General features: G+C 47.7%; 1 protein-coding gene across 9 annotated transcripts in view; it reads left to right on the forward strand.

Moving 5' to 3' along the window:
• The window catches only part of HIVEP3 (HIVEP zinc finger 3), a 449,220-nt gene that overhangs the window by 346,262 nt on the left and 86,174 nt on the right, over nt 1-16,784 (forward strand). For 7 of the 9 annotated variants that reach the window (XR_010383875.1, XR_010383876.1, XM_064493681.1 and 4 more), the window contains one exon: nt 9,035-9,232. The exons of the other annotated variants lie outside the window; for them this stretch is intronic. The gene's annotated coding sequence lies outside the window, so the exon portion shown is untranslated. The remainder of the gene's footprint in view (nt 1-9,034; nt 9,233-16,784) is intronic. 9 annotated transcript variants of the gene reach the window in all.

Genomic DNA, 16,784 nt, shown 5'->3' on the forward strand with positions numbered 1-16,784 from the left:
AGTGTGACAATGAGATAGTAGAGGGACAACATTAACACATGCTAGGCACTCAACAAAAGTGGGTTTCCTTCCTTGCCTCTCCCGTCGGTCTCTACAACCTGGGAAGTTGTGATGAGCCTTCTTGGGGGGAAATAGCCCGAGTTCGGGGATCCTTGGAAGAAGGACAGCAATCACCAGCTTTCTGGCCCATCCTCCCTGCTAGATCTAGAACACCCTTCAACAGGGGTCAGCTCTTCACCTTTGCACCTTGGGGTCTCGCCCAGTGACAGGGAGTGTCTTGTCCAAGGTCACTCAGCTGGATGCAGCTGGACCTCAGGGGTGGGCCAGTCCAGTGGGCTGTCTATTGTACCCAGCTGCAGGAGACTTCCGGTGAGAGAGGGCCGCTGCTAGGTGTGGCCCGGTATGGCAGGAAACGACTCCTCTACCCTTGTCTGAGCCCCGGCAGCTCTCAGCACATCAACCTCACGTGCGCCCCTGGGGTTTCAGCTGTACCTCCTCTTCCTGCCACTCTTTTCTCTCCTAGACTCCTGGGCTGGGTGCCCTCCACGTGCATTCAGTGCTTCCATCCCCCTTCACTGCAGTGCCTGAAACCATGAATGTATTTCTCCTGCCTAATCCCCATATGGAGTTTGTGGGACCACGTATTCTCACCTATCACGAAACGGAATCCATTACCCTGCACTTGAAGTTCCTCTTTTTCTATCCTCAGTACAAATGGAAGTGCATCCCCATCTTCTATTTTTAAAAACTCTGCTTTTACTGGAAAACACCTCCAGGTCTTCTCAAAGCGTGTCCTGTCCATATCAAAGGCTCTGAGCTCTGCTGCCTTTCTTTCTGTTTGGGACACCCTGCTGCTCCATGGGAGGGAGCAGCTTCTTGTCTGGAGAAGGGGATCAGGAATGAGGAGGGATCCAGAAGCAGCCTCTGGGCTGCCCAGTGCATATGGCAGCATTCTCAGACTGAAATATAAAACTCTGAAGCAAAGGAGAGCATCACAGTAAAGGGAGAGCCCGAAGCCTGACCACAAGGAAGAAGGCAGGAAACCTTGCAGAGCCAACCCCAAAACAGGAGCCAGAAAGAGGAGAGATTGACAGAAGCAGGGGGTTGGGGGCAACTGGGATGATCTCCCACTGTAACTGATGAAGGGCATGGGCATTAATTGATTGCCTCTTGTATGCTGGGTCCACGCTAGATCTCTCACACGCTTTGTCTCATCCAGCCCACCCAACAAACCCAGGGAGGCGTGACGTTCTTCACCTTTTACTCATGAGAAAAGAGGCTCAGAGAGGTTAAGTAATTTAGCTGAGGTCACACAGCTATTAATGGATGAAACCAGTTTCTGAAACCAAGTTCTTCTGATATCAGAGCTGACTCTGAGCTATCCTGTGCTGCTTCTCTGGTGTTCCATAGATAAGGCACAGCAGTAACTCTCCCCATTCCCCTCCCAGTTGCTAAGCAGTCCAGCACGATCCCCCAAGATTATTCCATGTGAGTCTGCTCTCTGTGTCCCAGTATCTTGGATTTTTGTGCGATTTTTTTTTATTGATTTACAGACCACCATAACAGAAATAAAAATTAAAATTAAAAAGATCCGTCCCACATGTGGTTCCCTGCCCCAAGCAGCTCAAACTCAGCTCATCCACGTGCCGGTCCCATCTGCAGATGTCCCACTCACAGTGGAGGGACAGGCTGTGTGTGTTAGGAGAGCAGCCATGGCCTCAGAGCTGGCTTTGTCCTCTTTGTCTGGGATCAGGACGGCAGGCCCACTGCTGGAACTCCAAGCCCCTAGGCTTCCCTGCCGGCCCTTAGAAAGTGGCTGTGATGTGACCCAAATGAGGGTGGCCCCTACGAGCATCTGGGGTTTTTGTTTAATCCTTCATTAGCTGAACTTCCCCTGCAGTGATGCCAACCCCCAGTGCCCAGGCCGGATGTAGGGTGCCCTCCACCTGCCAGTGGAGGCCGTGCTGTGATACTTTGGTTCCACAAGGAGGGTGGGGAGGCGACAGGATGGGTCTCCCTCCTGGTGGTTTTGGGTGGGGCCTGCAGAGGAGCTGGCCCTGGTCCTTCCTGCCCTGGTTGGGTGCCACCTTGTAGATGTGTCCCTCTTGCCCTTGTAGGCCTTCCCTATTCAGCTGTTTTCTAAAAAGAAGATATTTTTATATAATGTTAAAATTACAGTTTTTGAATTCTAAAAGTGATGCTTATTATATATATAAAAAAGAACAATATACAAATGTATGAAGAAGAAAATGCATGCTCTGAACCCCACTCACTGCACAATCCCACCCTAGGATGAGCTGACTGCTTCACCCGGCAGGTCCTTTGTGGCATTCACAGTGACACAGTGTGTGTCTGTGAGGTTGCTTTCCCCCCTTTTTTTCATACCATCCCACTGAGGAAGTGTGTGTAGCAGCTAAGTGCGTAGGCTCAGGAGTCAGACAGAGACCAAAGTTCATCACCAGTCGGGTCTCCTCGCCTCACTAAGTCTCAAGTGAAAAATAGAACCAGAAACAGTGCCGTCCATCCAGCAGGCTGTGAGGAGTAAGGGCGGTCACCCATGAGAATTGTTGAACCTAATATTCAACCCATGAATAAAGTCACAGTCAATCTCTGTTATTGGTGGGAATATATATTTGTTTTTAATTAAGAAAAGTTATCATCCCATTATTATATCATTGGGTGGATTTATCATCGTTGACTTATTACATCAATTCCCTGCTGATGTATATGAGGGTAGTTTCCATGTTCAGTGTTTAAAACGGTGCTGCAGCCATCGTGTGTGTGTGCATCTGTGTGTATGTTTGTGTAAGATGATGTGTGTGTATTTGTGTATGTGCCCTTGTGAAACTGCTGGGTCAACATAAACTTTGGTCACTCCTTCTCTCCAACACTGGCTAGTAGCATTCCTTTTCCTCTCTGCCAATCAAATGGGGAAAAGGTGAAACTGACTTTGAACATATATCCTTTAATTATTAATGAGCCCAAGAATCTTTTTCTGTCTTTATTAGACATTTTAATTTCTTGAATAATGATCTCTTTATTTCCTCTCTCCACTTCATTAGCTGTGTGTCTTTTCTTATTGTTTTATGGGGGCTTTTTACATGTGATGGATATTGACCCTGTTTTATATATGTTGCCAATATTTGTATCTAGTCTGTCATTGACTCTGTAACTGTAAATAGGGTCTTTTGTTATATGTAATGCTTAATGTTTTTATGTTGTCAGTTTTATTAATCTTTTAAGAGCACTGAGATCTACTTCAGGCTTTGCAAGTTAATTTCCAACACTAGATTATACAAATGTTCTAATAGTTTTCATGTTTTCATGGATTTGCTTACGTGTTTTGTTTATCTCTTTAATGCAAATAAATTTCGTTGTCAATGTGGTGCATGTGCTCTATTTAAAAAAGAATTCTCCACTCTCCCTCACTCTGAATCCTGTTTTATTGTCATACCATTTATTTTACCTGCTTGTTTGTTTCTATTCATCTCCTCCGGCTAGATCCTCAGCTCTTCAAAGGCAGGGACCTTTTCTGTTTTGTTCACTGTTGAATATCCGGTGCCCAGAATCATGCCTGACAAATAGTAGGTACTTGGCAAATACTTGTCAAATGAATATACATCCAGCCAATTGTCACAGCTCTCTTATTTAAATAATCCATTCTTTCTCACTAATTTGGAATCCTATCTTTAGCAGCCTTTTCTGTTTCTTCTGTTGTTACTGGTCTAGTCAGATTTTCTCCCCCTTCTTTAGTTTTATAATTTATAATTTTCTAGAAAATCATCAATTTTCTAATTCATTGACATCGGGTTGTGTATCAGATTCTCTTAAATTTAAAACAATGTTTATTTACATGTTTACACTGCCTTCCTTAATGCTTATTTGTGATTTTGCTCTTCTCTGCTCATCAGATTAGCCAGTGGTTTGTCCGTTTTGTTTGTCTCTAAGAACCAGTTTCTTTTGTTGTGGTTGCTGTACTTTTCTCATTCATTCATTTTTATTTTCAAGTTTATTCATTTTTTTTTCCTTCTAGATTATCATGGTTTATTTTATTCTTTTTCAGTTTCTTGGGTTAGAGGCTTAATTCATTTAGTTTCTAACTTTCTTGTTTCAATATAAAAGCATTTAAGGTTTGTATTTTCCTCTAAATGCAGCTTTGGCTACATTCTGCAGATTTTTTAAAGTAAGCTTCTCAATGCTGTACATGTATATTGTCCAGTTTCAGTTTTGCTATCCTCTTCAACTCAGGTAATTTAGAAAAACTGTTTTAAATTGTCATGTGCACAGTTTACTTTTATTTGTTTGTGTATTGCTGTTTGTTAGTTTCTCATTCTATTACGTTGAGAACTCAGACTGTGATGTCTGTGTTAGGATCTGAGATTTTCTTGTAGTCTAGTACATCTAGTACAGAGACACTTGGGGAAAAGGTGGCTTCTCTGTTTCTTGAGTATATAAGAAGTTAAACTCATGATCTTCAAATCCTCTTTATTCGTCTTTGGAAGTTTCTTGTACCATCATTACTTGAGCTCAAGATCTCAAGATATTTCCTCGGTTTTTGTTTTGTTTTGTTTTGTTTTGCCTTCTCCTGTGATTCTAAAAATATATTATTTCTGATACTTTATGGTTCTTTTGTTCAGGGAGAAGATAAAGGTTCATGATTTTGGTGTCTTCTTGGAGAAATAGATCCGTTAGCAATATAAAATGCCCCGTTTTATTGTTTTAACATTTTGGCATTTTGTCTGATACTAATATTGACTTTCCTGCATTCTTTTTGTTGCCAGTTTGCCTATTGATGTCTTTTTGCCATTTCTTTGATTTCAACCTTCATCAATTAGTGTGTCACAATTAGTGTGGACTCCCCCTCCACCTAATCTGTTATTTTAAAATAGAGTAATTTCATCTATTCACATTCTTGTACTTATGTTTGGTCTTACTTTTGTCATCTTATTTTATGCCTTTTATTTAAAATAATTTTTCCTTTCTTGTTTTGTTTTCCCTTCCCTAACTCTGGCTGAATTAATTGAATTTCTTTGCCCTGCCCCCCAACACAGTGACTTAAAAGGTCTATATCTTATTTTTCTTCTAGAAATGGTTACCCTTAAATAAAAAATTGGAACCCATACTTCCCTATTAATGCCATGAATTAAATGGTATCTAACTTCCAACAAGATGAGACCATTATTATCAACATCTATTTAGATTTGACTGTACAGTATTCTACTTTTATCGTTCATCACTGTTTCCTGTGTATCCTGTGTTGACCTTTCTTGAATTACTTATTTTGATACAGTTTTTATTTTGTTGGAGTAATTCCTTGAGTAATTTTTTTAAGAAAAGATAAGTGTGTGGCAGGCTATTTTTAGTGCTTCTCTTTTTGGCTTTGAGACTCGGCTGAGTAACGGATCTCAGGGTTTTAACCGTTTTCCCTCAGAGCCCTGTAGTCTCAGCTCTGTTGCCCTCTAGCAGTTCATGATGCAGATGTCAAGTCTAAAGCCAATTTGATTCTGAAAATTTGTCTTGAGACTGTCAGAGAGGAAGCTGAGTTCATTGCTCACCTGGGTAAGGGGGAGCGTCCCCTCCACACAGCCTTGGCACGCCTGGAGGAGCGGCGCGAAGTCGGGACTTGCTGAGGACTGGAAGTCCCTCAGTGTTAGTGTGGCGCTTGATTAGGGTTGTATAAGAAAAACAGTACAACAGTCTGGGACTGGTGGAAACAGCAGGGAGGAATTTTGAGGCAAGGCAAAAGACTCAAAGAAGAGCTGATGGATCCTTCAGTAAGTTTCTGTAATCAGCAGTTAAGCCATTTGCCAGGGCTAGAGTCTCGTGGAAGAAGTAGGTCATGCATTAAGATAGTAAGGTGCCCGGGCAGGTGGTCTCTGCCCCACCCCCACCCCCACTTTGGTCTCTTTGGCAACCTGAAGGATTTACTCATTATCCTTCAATTTCAAGAATTCCATCCCTCTTGCCCTGCCCAGCTCTGCTGCCTTGGCACCAGTTTCCCAGGGGTTTGGCCAGTGGGCTGCTCCCTGCTCACGTTGAGTGAGGCTGGCTTAGCTCTGATTTGATTCTCTGTCCCTCCCCCACTCGTCTGCTTTTCCTCAGACTTGCTGGCCAGCCAGGGCTACCATGGACCTATTCTTATTTGTACGTTTCTCTTCATTTCAGCGGGTGGTGTTTGGGGGAGCAGAGGTAGATAAATGGGCTCATTTCACCACGTAGACCCTCAGGTTGCGTGACACGTCCCAGTGATCCTGGTGGAGGTGTGTCCGCCATGCTCTCCCATCCGTGGCCAGAGTGGCACTGAGGTGATGCTAAGGGAGAGGAGAGAGTGGCTGACCTCCTCCCCCCATCCCAGATGGCATCTTTCCCTCCAGCCGCATCCCTGGGCCTGACCACATTACCTCACTCATCAGAACCATTCGGTGACCTCACTCCACTACAAGATCAAGTCCAGACTATCTCATCTATCAAATGCTTTCCCTGCCCAGCTCTTCCCTCATGAGCTGTCACTGCCCCTGACCTCCAGGCGTATGGACAGCAGGCAATTTCTCGAAGCTTCTGCCAGTTTGGAGTCTCCTGTCTACTTACACTTCCTTTGTTTGAAATGCCCTCTCTCTCTCACACACACACACATGCAGACGCCATCAGAACTGACTGCTCCTCTCTCTGTATCTTCACCATGCAGCAGCTTAGAACATGCGAGACCCTGTAATGCAGTCCTTTGATTCCTGGCCCCTCCCCCAGCCCCACCTCCACCCCAACTGTGAGCCCTTGGAAAGGAGGGACTGAAACTCTGCTCTTTTATCTCCAGGATCCACTACCCAGACTGGCTCAAAATAGGCACTGAATGCACATCTGTTAAATGAATGAACAACCAAGTAAAGTTCTAAAGAGAATTGTTCTGCACTCACTGTGTGACACACCACACCTGGCTCCAGGGAAAGTCAGACTGCCCCACCCCAGATGTGTGCTGTCTACCAAGGCTTTAAGACTCCTGGAGTCTCTGTGCAGGATGCGCACTGCTACTTATCCTTAGAGGCCAGAAAATGTGCTCTGGGTATGCTGGGGAGGCAGGACTTAGGTCCAGTTTGGGGGAAGCTGGCTGAGCCTTCTGAAGGAGGATGGGTAGGAGTTGGCAGGTAGACATGGTTACCAGGAGAGTGGAGCAGCATGTGAGCAAAGGCTCAGAGGTGAGAAATTGTGGGACTGTGTTTATAGAATAATGTGTTCTGAGACATCAGTGTTTCTATGCTAGGAGGGGTAGAACCAGCTGTTTTTATTAATAATTGAGATCTGCTGGAGGGCGTGAGGTCAGATCTGAGGATAATGGAAATACACAGTGTGAAAAGTTTGGATGGTTTGGAAAATAGAATCAGGAAATGACAGATGGGCACCAGAGGGCAAGTCCAACCACATGGCTGTGTGGTGGTGTGAAGCTGCCCTGGGATGTGGCACGGGGCTGGCTGCCCTTGAGAGCAACAGGTGCAGCAGGGAGGGAACAGTGAGGGGCTTTGGTTACCTGTACATTCGTAGGAACTAGCAGTGGGATGCAGTTGCCAAAACAGTAACTATTCCAAGGCTGTGTCATTGAAAAGCATGGTACTCAAGAGAAGGAAGGTGACGATGCCCCAGGCCTGCATGCAGTTACTCCAGACCTGGATTACTGGTGCACTGGAGTAGTAGCGATAGTACTACGTGGGCTGCACCGCATGCCAGGCATTGGTGCAGACCCTTTACATGGACCAAATCACTGAAACCCTGGGAGGTACTTGCCATTCTTAGGCACCCTTACCAGACACAGCAAGGCTAAGTAGCGTTCCAAAGTAGAGGTAATGAGTAGAAGGCTCAGAATGGAACCCAGGTATCCTGGCCCTGGGAGCCTCGTTCTCAGCCATCACTCCACACTGCCTCCAGCAGATAAACCAGAGTGTAGTCTCAAGGGGGCAGAGTGGATGTGACACACCACACTATATTCAACTAGAACAGTTTAGGCTTTTTATGTCATGAAACATGTTCCTCTATATTTCCTCATTTGATTCTTCCACCAGCCTGGTAAGTTGATAATTAAAAACTGATGCAGTAATCCTTGTTGCCTCCCTTGGCCCTGAATGCTCTGTTTTGTTTGGTGATTTGAGGAATACAATGTGCTCTTATGTCTATTATTGTATTTAATTCTCACCCAGGCCCCAATATGAGTCACTTTTGCAGGTTGTCTTGGTTTTCTCTTGCTGTGTAACAAATCACTTCCAACACAACATCTTAAAACAACCCTCCTTTGTTAGCTCGCAGCCCTGTAGGTCAGAAGTCTGGCACAGAGTGGCTGGGTTCTCTGCTCAGAGCTTAAATCGAGGTATCCAGAGGTTGAGTTCTCATCTGGAGCCTTTAGGGGAAATTCTGCTTTTCCAGGCCCATCTGGTTACTGGAACTCAGGTCCTAAGATTGTGGGTTAGCAGGGGGTTGCTCTCAGCTCCAAGAGGCTGCCCACAGGTCCTTTCCACCCAGCCCCCTCCATCTTCAAGTCAGCAAGTGCATGTCAAATTGTTGCTCCTGGTTTTAATCCCAACTACTTCCTCTTCTGTGACCAACCAGAGAAAACTCTGCTTCTAAAGGACTTTCTCAGTTAGGTCAAGCCCATGGAATAATCTCCCTACTTTAAGGTCATGTGTGTCCTATCATATAGTCTAACTGCAAGAGTAAAATCCATCATATTCACAGCCCTGGGGGTCATTCAAGATGCATATACCAGGGGGACAGGAAACCTAAGGGCCATCTTAGAATTCTGCCTACTTACTGGTGAAGAAATAGAGGCTCAGAGAAGTTAGGTGCCAGGTGCAAGACAGAACATGGTAGGCACCAGAGCCACCACGCCACACGGTCTCCCCAGGGGAAAACAGGGATCTGGCCCGGCACAAAGACAAGCCACCTGGGAGGAATTGGGGGCCTGGGCCTCCTGGGACCACGCAGACATTATTCTAGGTCTAAAGAAGTTGACCAGGCAAACTCTCTGACCATGTCTTTCAACCGTCCCCTGCAGGATTCGAGGCACAGACCTGGCAGCCTCAAACTAGTTCATGGAGGAGCCTCAAGAGACATGGGCCAGGTGAGCTCTCCCTTCCAGAGGGAAGAGCAGAGCATGAGAGGAGGCAGCTGCCGCAGGAGTGGACATGAACACTGGTTTTCAAAGAGAACAGCGTTTTAGTTTTGGTCATCGAAAGTGGTGCCTTCAACACAGGTAGGAAACAGGCTGGGAACTCCATCTGGGCATTCTGGCCTGAGCTTGCTAGAGTCCTTCCTCTTTAAAATGGGTGATAATGATGATGGTGGTGGTGGTGGTAGTGGTGATGACTGCTTTCCTTGAGCTTCTGTGAAAGCTGGATGCCCTCAAGACTTCCTTGGTTGGGAATAGAGACCTTAAGGGCCAACACTTTTTCACTGCGAACCACGCTGCCTCCCCTCAAATGGAGTCCTGTCTCCCCAGTTCCTAGTTCCCATTCTGTTCCTGGCAACAGCTCCTCTGAAGGGACCACAGCCTCCCTACACGCCAGCCCCACCATGTCCCCTTGCTATCCAGAGCTCTACCCTCTTCTCTGCTTGCCTACCCCCACCCCCCTCAGTGATGGCTCTTGCTTAAAGGGTCAGAGGAGCACAGGGGCTGTTGAAGACAGAGCAGCATCTTCAGGGGCCTCCTGGATGTGAAGAAATGAAAGGATGTTGGATTCTCAGCCCAGGCTGCATACTAGAATCACCTGGAGAGATTTTTTAAATTCCAATAGCAAAGCCCCACCTTCCAGAGAGACTGACTGAATTGGCCAGGGAAGGCGCCCCAGCATGGCTTATAAATATGTATATGTCGTTTGTTTTTAGCTCTTCATGTATGAGTTGTAGTTTCAGGTTAGAAGTTCAGGCTGTGGTTCAGGTCAGGTGTGTGATGTTAGAAGCTCTTTGGATCAGGACTATGTCTTTGGATGTTTGTCTGGCTGTGGAGTGCATCAGAATCACCCAGGGAGTGGGAGGGGCTGGGGGAGAGTGCCTGGTTAAAAAAACAGATTCCTTAGCCCACCCTTGCTCTCTGAATCAGACTCTCGGAGGTCGGGATACGGGAATCTGTATTTTGATTCTGATACAGCTAAGGTTTGGGTGCTCTGGGGCCTCTTTCTGGGGCCTCTGGAGTTGCTTGTCCTGTGTTTCGGGCTGTGGGCTCAGCTGTGAGTCCCAGCAGGTGCTTCCTAGCCAGCTGTGCCGTGAGCAGTGCCCATTCTCTTTCCTCCAAGCGGAAGTTTTCTCTCTCACAGAGAGGAGGACAGGACCTCAGGCAGCCCTCAGAGATGATACCATTGTAGCTGCCTGCGCTGTAGGGGGGCTGGGCCTGGGCGTCTGCCCACAGCGGGGCTGCACCACATGGGCCCACTGTAGACCCAGGCCATGACCAGAGTTCTTCAGCGGAGGTAGAGGAATCACCCCCTGGCCTCTGAGGAAGAACAACTGGGCACTGGAGCCTCCTTTTGAGGGGAAGTTCGATGTGGTCCTTAATGATGGAGACTCTGATCTTCCCAAGTTCAAATCCCAGCTCCAGCATTTACTGGTTTGGGAGGCAGGTTGCTTAGTCTCTCTGCCTTGTCTCTCTTGCTTGTAAAATGGGAGAGTCATGGCACCTGCCTCACAGGGCTGCTAGGGAGATACAGGTGAGGCCCTAGGATTTTGCTGGACATCTAGCATGGGCTCCCCAAAGTGAGCAGCCCTCTGACTCAGGCAGGCAGGTAGGCTGCCACCCTGCAGCCCTGTTACTTGTCTGCCATGCTCTGCCACCTGGTCCCGGAACATGAGTCCCTAAGGGAGAGTCAGGGTGAGGTTAAGGGGCTGATGCTGCCTACGGAGCCCTGCACTTTGCAGACAAGCCTGAGTCCTGCGGAAACCCCAGTGAAGCCTATTCTCTTGCCTCTTTTGTACAGATAAGGAAACTGCGCACAGAGAGGTCCAGTAATTTAAAGACAGTCACACAGCTAGTAAGGAGCAGAACCTCTGGCTACAAAAGACCCAGTATGTTCTTCTCCACCAAGATGCTTCCTGAAGAAAGGCAGTAACAGTTTCAAGGATGACCACTCCCCCAAGAATATCTCGATTTTAATAGAAATCAGTAGCACCATAATATGAACTAACGGGTCCCCCTTCCTTGGCATCCCGGGACACCTCACGATACCACAATGTAGCATTTAGCTCCTTCTGTGCATATCACCGTGAGCTGTTTGTGGGCTCCTCCACTAGCTGTCTCAGGGCAGGGTCTGGATTTATTCAGCTAGGTGTAGAGTAGATAACTGAACTAGGCTGGAACTAGAAGCCTCTGAGGGTTGCAAGCAGAGATGTGGGGACACTGTCATGGGGCAGGCAGATGGTGGTCCTCCCCAGACCTGGCACTTACCCTTCCCTTCTTCACTCTTAGACTCTCTTTTGGTCCATGTGACTCCTGCCAGCTACATGGAAGAATCTGTAGGACTAGCCTAGAGGGAAATAAGCTGTTGGTTCCAGCGAGAAATCTGGTCCCCACCCCTTCCCACGCGCCCTCTGGGGATAGAGGCATATGTGATTAATGGGGTGCTGACTCAGTGCTTCTGGAGTGTCCAGGCACTTAGGACTCACTGCTGGCACAGCTTCGCCCAGCCACCAGCGGGGAGGCTGGAATACATGGCATCTGCACGAGGTGGAGGGCTCGAGCCCAGGCAGGCAGGTGTGCCAGGTAGGAGCCAGCCACACGCCAGCCTTCAGTGGCCTTGCAGAATCCCCCAGACCAGGGAGGCTCGTTAACACCATTTGAGGACTGGGATCAGGAGGCGTGGAGTCATAGTCCCCCACCTTTAGTACAGGCCCAGGCTGGGGCTCTCTCCAGAAAAAATGTGATTTCTGAATAAGTAACTAGAGGATGAATCTAATTTGAAAATGGGTATGAAAGCATCTTCTCAGCAGCAAAGCCTTCTGCTAGTAGTTTTCAAACTTTGATAGTTTTAGAAACCATTTCTAAAAGTCAAATCCTGCATGGAATGCCAAGTTAAAGCGGTAGTTTATTAACACTCATTTATTTTTTAAGTTCAAAATTTTAACATCTATTTATCATGAAAATCCATTAACAGAACAATGACTCAGCTTCAATGCATAAAAACAGTGAAAGCTCAGGGACCTGATCAGGGGTCGGCAAGCTGCAGCCCATGGGCCTGACCCCAGGCTGCCGCTGGAATTTTGCAAATGAAATTTTGTTGGAACACCGCCATGCCATTCGTTTAAACATTATCCATGGCTGCGTTCCCACTCTAATGGCAGCGTTAAGTAGTTGTGACAGAGACTGTCTGTCCCACAAAGCCAAAAATATTTACTATTTGGCCCTTTATAGAAGTTTGTTGGCCTCAGTTCTAGATGATCATTGTATCGGTGTATCAGCTGTAACATTCAGCACTGCTTTGTCATTTTTGTTTTGTTTGGCTTGGTTGCACGGTATTCAGAAAATTCTAGATCATATCAAGAAGATGATGTGAATTGCCAACAGATTTCTCACAGCTGAACTTGCAGCCCAGGGGGGTCTTCAGTCCAATGTTATGGGGACATTTGGGGAGGAGGGGAAAGGGATTCTGGTTTGCATTACTGACAGTATCAAACAACTGCTTGGATTCCTTCTTATTACAACACGCAGGAAGCACACAGTCATTTGTGACATTTTCATGATACTTCACGTTATCCATTCTCGTATCACTGAAAGTTTTAGCGTGTACTTGTTTGTGCTGTTTTATATGTGTTAGAGCCCTGAATTTTAAAAACATAAAGATGTCCAGTAAAGAGCTTCAGTCTTTCTAGCTGAAGACACATTTCAGTACTAAAGTTCGAGATCCTCCCAGGTCTCTCGGTCCGAGCTCTGCACAAACTGCCTTAAGCTGGCTGCACCTCTTGGCTGTACTCAGTGTTACAAGGTGCCGTAGAACAGGTTTGAATGTGCAGGTCCGCTTCCATAACAGTTCTAATTGGAGTCAAACTCTGTTTTTAGAGTAAAATTCTCACATGACATTTGAGGAACCTGTGAAACACCTCTGCAGAACACAATCTGAAAACAGCCCCTTCGGCGCATATTGGTGGTTCTCATTTCTCTGCGGAAGGATAAAGAAGGAGCCAAAGATGCCGAGAGTTGGTGTTGGGGAGGCGGAGGAGAGGAGGGAGGTGATGCTGTCGCTAGTGGAGAGGGTCACATGGCCGAGAGTGGGGTCAGTAAGGGAAAAAGTACTCAGAAAACAGAGACGCCCCAGGAGCGCCTGCTGAAGCTTGGGGTGTCACCTAACAATTGTTGGTGACCTAAACGCAGCTCTCCGGGGCTGCTCTAATGACTTCCAGCCATAGGCTTGGAAGAAGAGGTCCAGAAGCACGCAGGGAAAGGTTAAAATATGGACAGAGAAATGGCGGGGGAGGGCGCGAGGGGAAATACGCAAATCGCTTCTAATCATCATGCCGAGGACCTTTGAGGACCCTCTGCAGATCACGGCAGGGGAGGAGGGAGGAGAGAGGGACGGCAGAGGGGTCCTTGGGGTCGGTGTGCCAAGCGGGTTTATGCAGGAGGAGGGCACGTGAGTATGGGCAGTGCTTGCGAGTGACCTGCATGGGGGTGGATGTCAAGGCCCCAAGGAGGTGGTGACTGGGTTTGGGCAGTGGCTTTGGGCATTCGAGGCAAAGCCCACACAGCCAGGAATAAAACCCAGGAGTCCCGGCTCCCAGGACGCCTGCCTTCCCCCCAATAGATGCAAGCAAGGGAGGGGCAGGCTGGTGGCCTCGGGAGGCTGTGGGCTGGAGAAGGCCTCTCGGGGATAAAAAAGCACAAGTTCTTTCTGAGGTTTTGCTGCTCACCCCATAGAAAAGGAACATTTTTAGATTTTAAAAGGATGACCTCATTTTTTTTTTCTTATTTACATAGCCCTGTTTGTTTATATAGTCCTTTAAAAATAGCAAACGTGTGCTAAGCTTAGTGCCCTCTCCCACCACCAGCGGCAGAGCCACTGTGTGGGGAGAAACACCTTTTCATCTAAGAGAGGGGCAGCCTTGTTTCCGAGGACAGATGGGAGTAAAACGGGACAGGTAGGAAGTTTCGTGGTTTTTCGTGTCGCTTTTCCAAAATAGCCACACTCCTGCCTCCCACTTCCTGCCTGACTCCACTCAGGGGAGATTTTCTCCTGTAGAGGACTGGTGTTCTCTGACTTCTCAGAGAAGCTTGAAGGGATCCATCAACATGAAAACAGACTCGACCCTGAAGACCTTGAGCTTGACACTTTGCATCCTCGCTCTGCTGCTTACCAGCTGTGTGACCTTGGGCGAGCCACTTCCCCTCTCTGTGCCTCGTCTGTAAGATGGGGGTAACAGCACTACCTGCCGTTGCTGTGCAGATTAAATGAGGGAATATGTCATATTATTGGGCTTATAAAAGGCATATAAAGGGCTTAGCCCAAGGCAGGCACACAGCAACTCTTAAAAAAATCATTAACAACAATGTTGTGATACCTACCCCCTCACCTGGACAGTTAGTTATACCAGCCTCCCGACCACCTTCCTTTCCTGCTGGCTTGTCTGCTCAGCCCATCCCTTTGTTGTCCCAGAATAATGGAAAGATAAAACACCAATCTGACCATGCTGTCCCTTGCTTAAAACCCACCCATAACTTTCAGATCCCTATGGCAGGGATCCACAAAACTTTTTCTCAAAATGACCAGATATAAATATTTTAAGCTTTGTTGGCCATGCAGTCTCTTCTAACTCCTCACCTCTGCTGTTGTTACAGCCGTGGACAATGTGTGAGAGAACTGGGCCGTGCCTGTATTCCAGGAAAACTTCGTGGACAAAAACAGGCAGCCGGCTGGACTGGCCAACCCCTGACCTACAGGATGAGCCTAACTCCTTGGCTCTGCATTCCCAGTCCAGCCATCCCCTTGTCTCTGTCCCTCTTCCTCCTCCTCCTCTACTCCCGTGGAACTCCTCATGCTTTAATCCTTTGCTCATTCTTTCTGGATTTTCCTCCTCTGCCTCCAGTGTGCCCCACCCCCGTGGCACTAGGAAACTTCGCTCTGGGATTCTGGGATCCCCATCTGCATTTCTAGTCAGTCTTTGCTGTCAGAGAGAGCACCCCTAGGCAGGAATTCTGCCACTCCTCCTTTCATGCCACTGTGATGCGTATTTAGGTTTTTGTAAATGCTCAGTAAGCATTTGTGATCGAACACGAAAATCTACAAGACAAATGGTTGCCCTCAGGGAGCTTCCAGTCTGGTTAGGAAACTAGGATGTGAGCTGGTGAAAAGCCCGGCAGGAAACAAGAGCACATGGGTTTGTTGGGGTACCCATGACAAGTCGTGTTGCTGAGCTTTCTGGAGGAAGGAGAAGGCTTTAGAGCATGGGGAAAAGACTACCAGAGAGAGAGAGAGGGGTCAGGAAGGCTTTCTGTGTTGGAGAAATGGCAGGAGAAGAGCAGGCTTGGTCCTGGGTTCAGAGTGATGAATGGACAGACCAGCAGGGCGAGGGTCTGATCAAGGGCTGGGGGGATGGTGAGGGAGTTTGGACTTCATCCTGCGAGCCAGAATTTCTCTCTAGGTATGATCCATCACTCTCCGTTCCAGCAGAATTGCCTGGGGTATTTCTTTAAAAGGCAGCTTCTGGGGCTCTGTCTCAGATTGGAGGCTAGGAGCTACAGGGGTTTAAGGCCGTGGTCTGTAGGAGGAAGAAGGCTGCGACATGGCTGGGGGTGATGCTCGTAAGTATTCTTCAGTTTGAGCTCACCTGCAGGCATCACAGCCAGGCTACAGAGAGGTGAGGCAGGGATGCTTAATCCTCTCCAAAAGCAGGCAGGGGCACAAAGCTCAGACATGGCAAGTGACTTGCCCAAGGTCACACTGTGAATTACTAGCAGATATAGGACTGACTGGTTCTGGAGCATGCTTCCTCTCACAATCCCAGGGCCTGGGTGGTCCTGGAGGTTCCACAGAAGGAGAAGGGACAGGCATGGTGAATGTCTCCAGTGCCCAGCACAGCCTGGTGCACACTGGTGCCTGGTCAGCAAGTGTTGAACAGATGAGGGAATGGGGAGGGGGGCAGGGGTGGATGGATGGATGATACGGTGGCAGAGGAGAGTGAAATGCTGAGGTAGTTCTGATGTTACCAGCCTGGGGATTTAGGAGAATGATGATACCAGAGGCAGAAGAGGAGAAAAGATGAGTTTGGTGCTAAGCATATTGACTGTGATAGGCAGTGGGATGGCAGCTGGAAGGCAGGACTGGGGAGTTCTGAGGCAGGGCAGGTGATGTGTGCAGCCATGGAAGCTGCTAGTAAGACAAGGTGAGAAATGCAGGGAAAAACAAGCAGAGGATTAAGGACCAGAGCCCGAGGAATGAGCACAGGCCTCCAGGAAGAAAAGACTTGGGCGAAAGTCAGAGAAGAAGCGCTCAGAGGGGTGAGGGCAGAGGCGAGATGGGCTGGGACAGACGGAGAAAAGAGAGATTTGAACAGCCACTCGCCCAGGTAATTCAGCTTGGGCCCCTCTTTAGAATAAAACCAGCCAACCTCAAAGAAATTGTGCCATGGGTAAATAAAAATGTCAATCCAAATAAAACTGAAATCACGAGTTTCTGTTTGCTTGGGCTTTGCGTTCCCGGCCGGCAGAGCTGCAGGTGTGGAGAGCGAGTGAAGACTGGAGCAGCCTGTCCCACCTGTCGGGACAGGCCCTGCCATCTTGTCCCTGCTCGGTTCTGGTTGGTATGCTTCCTGGAGATTGCTTTGTT

This window comes from Camelus dromedarius, chromosome 14 (assembly GCF_036321535.1).
Source record: "Camelus dromedarius isolate mCamDro1 chromosome 14, mCamDro1.pat, whole genome shotgun sequence".
NCBI lineage: Eukaryota > Metazoa > Chordata > Mammalia > Artiodactyla > Camelidae > Camelus > Camelus dromedarius.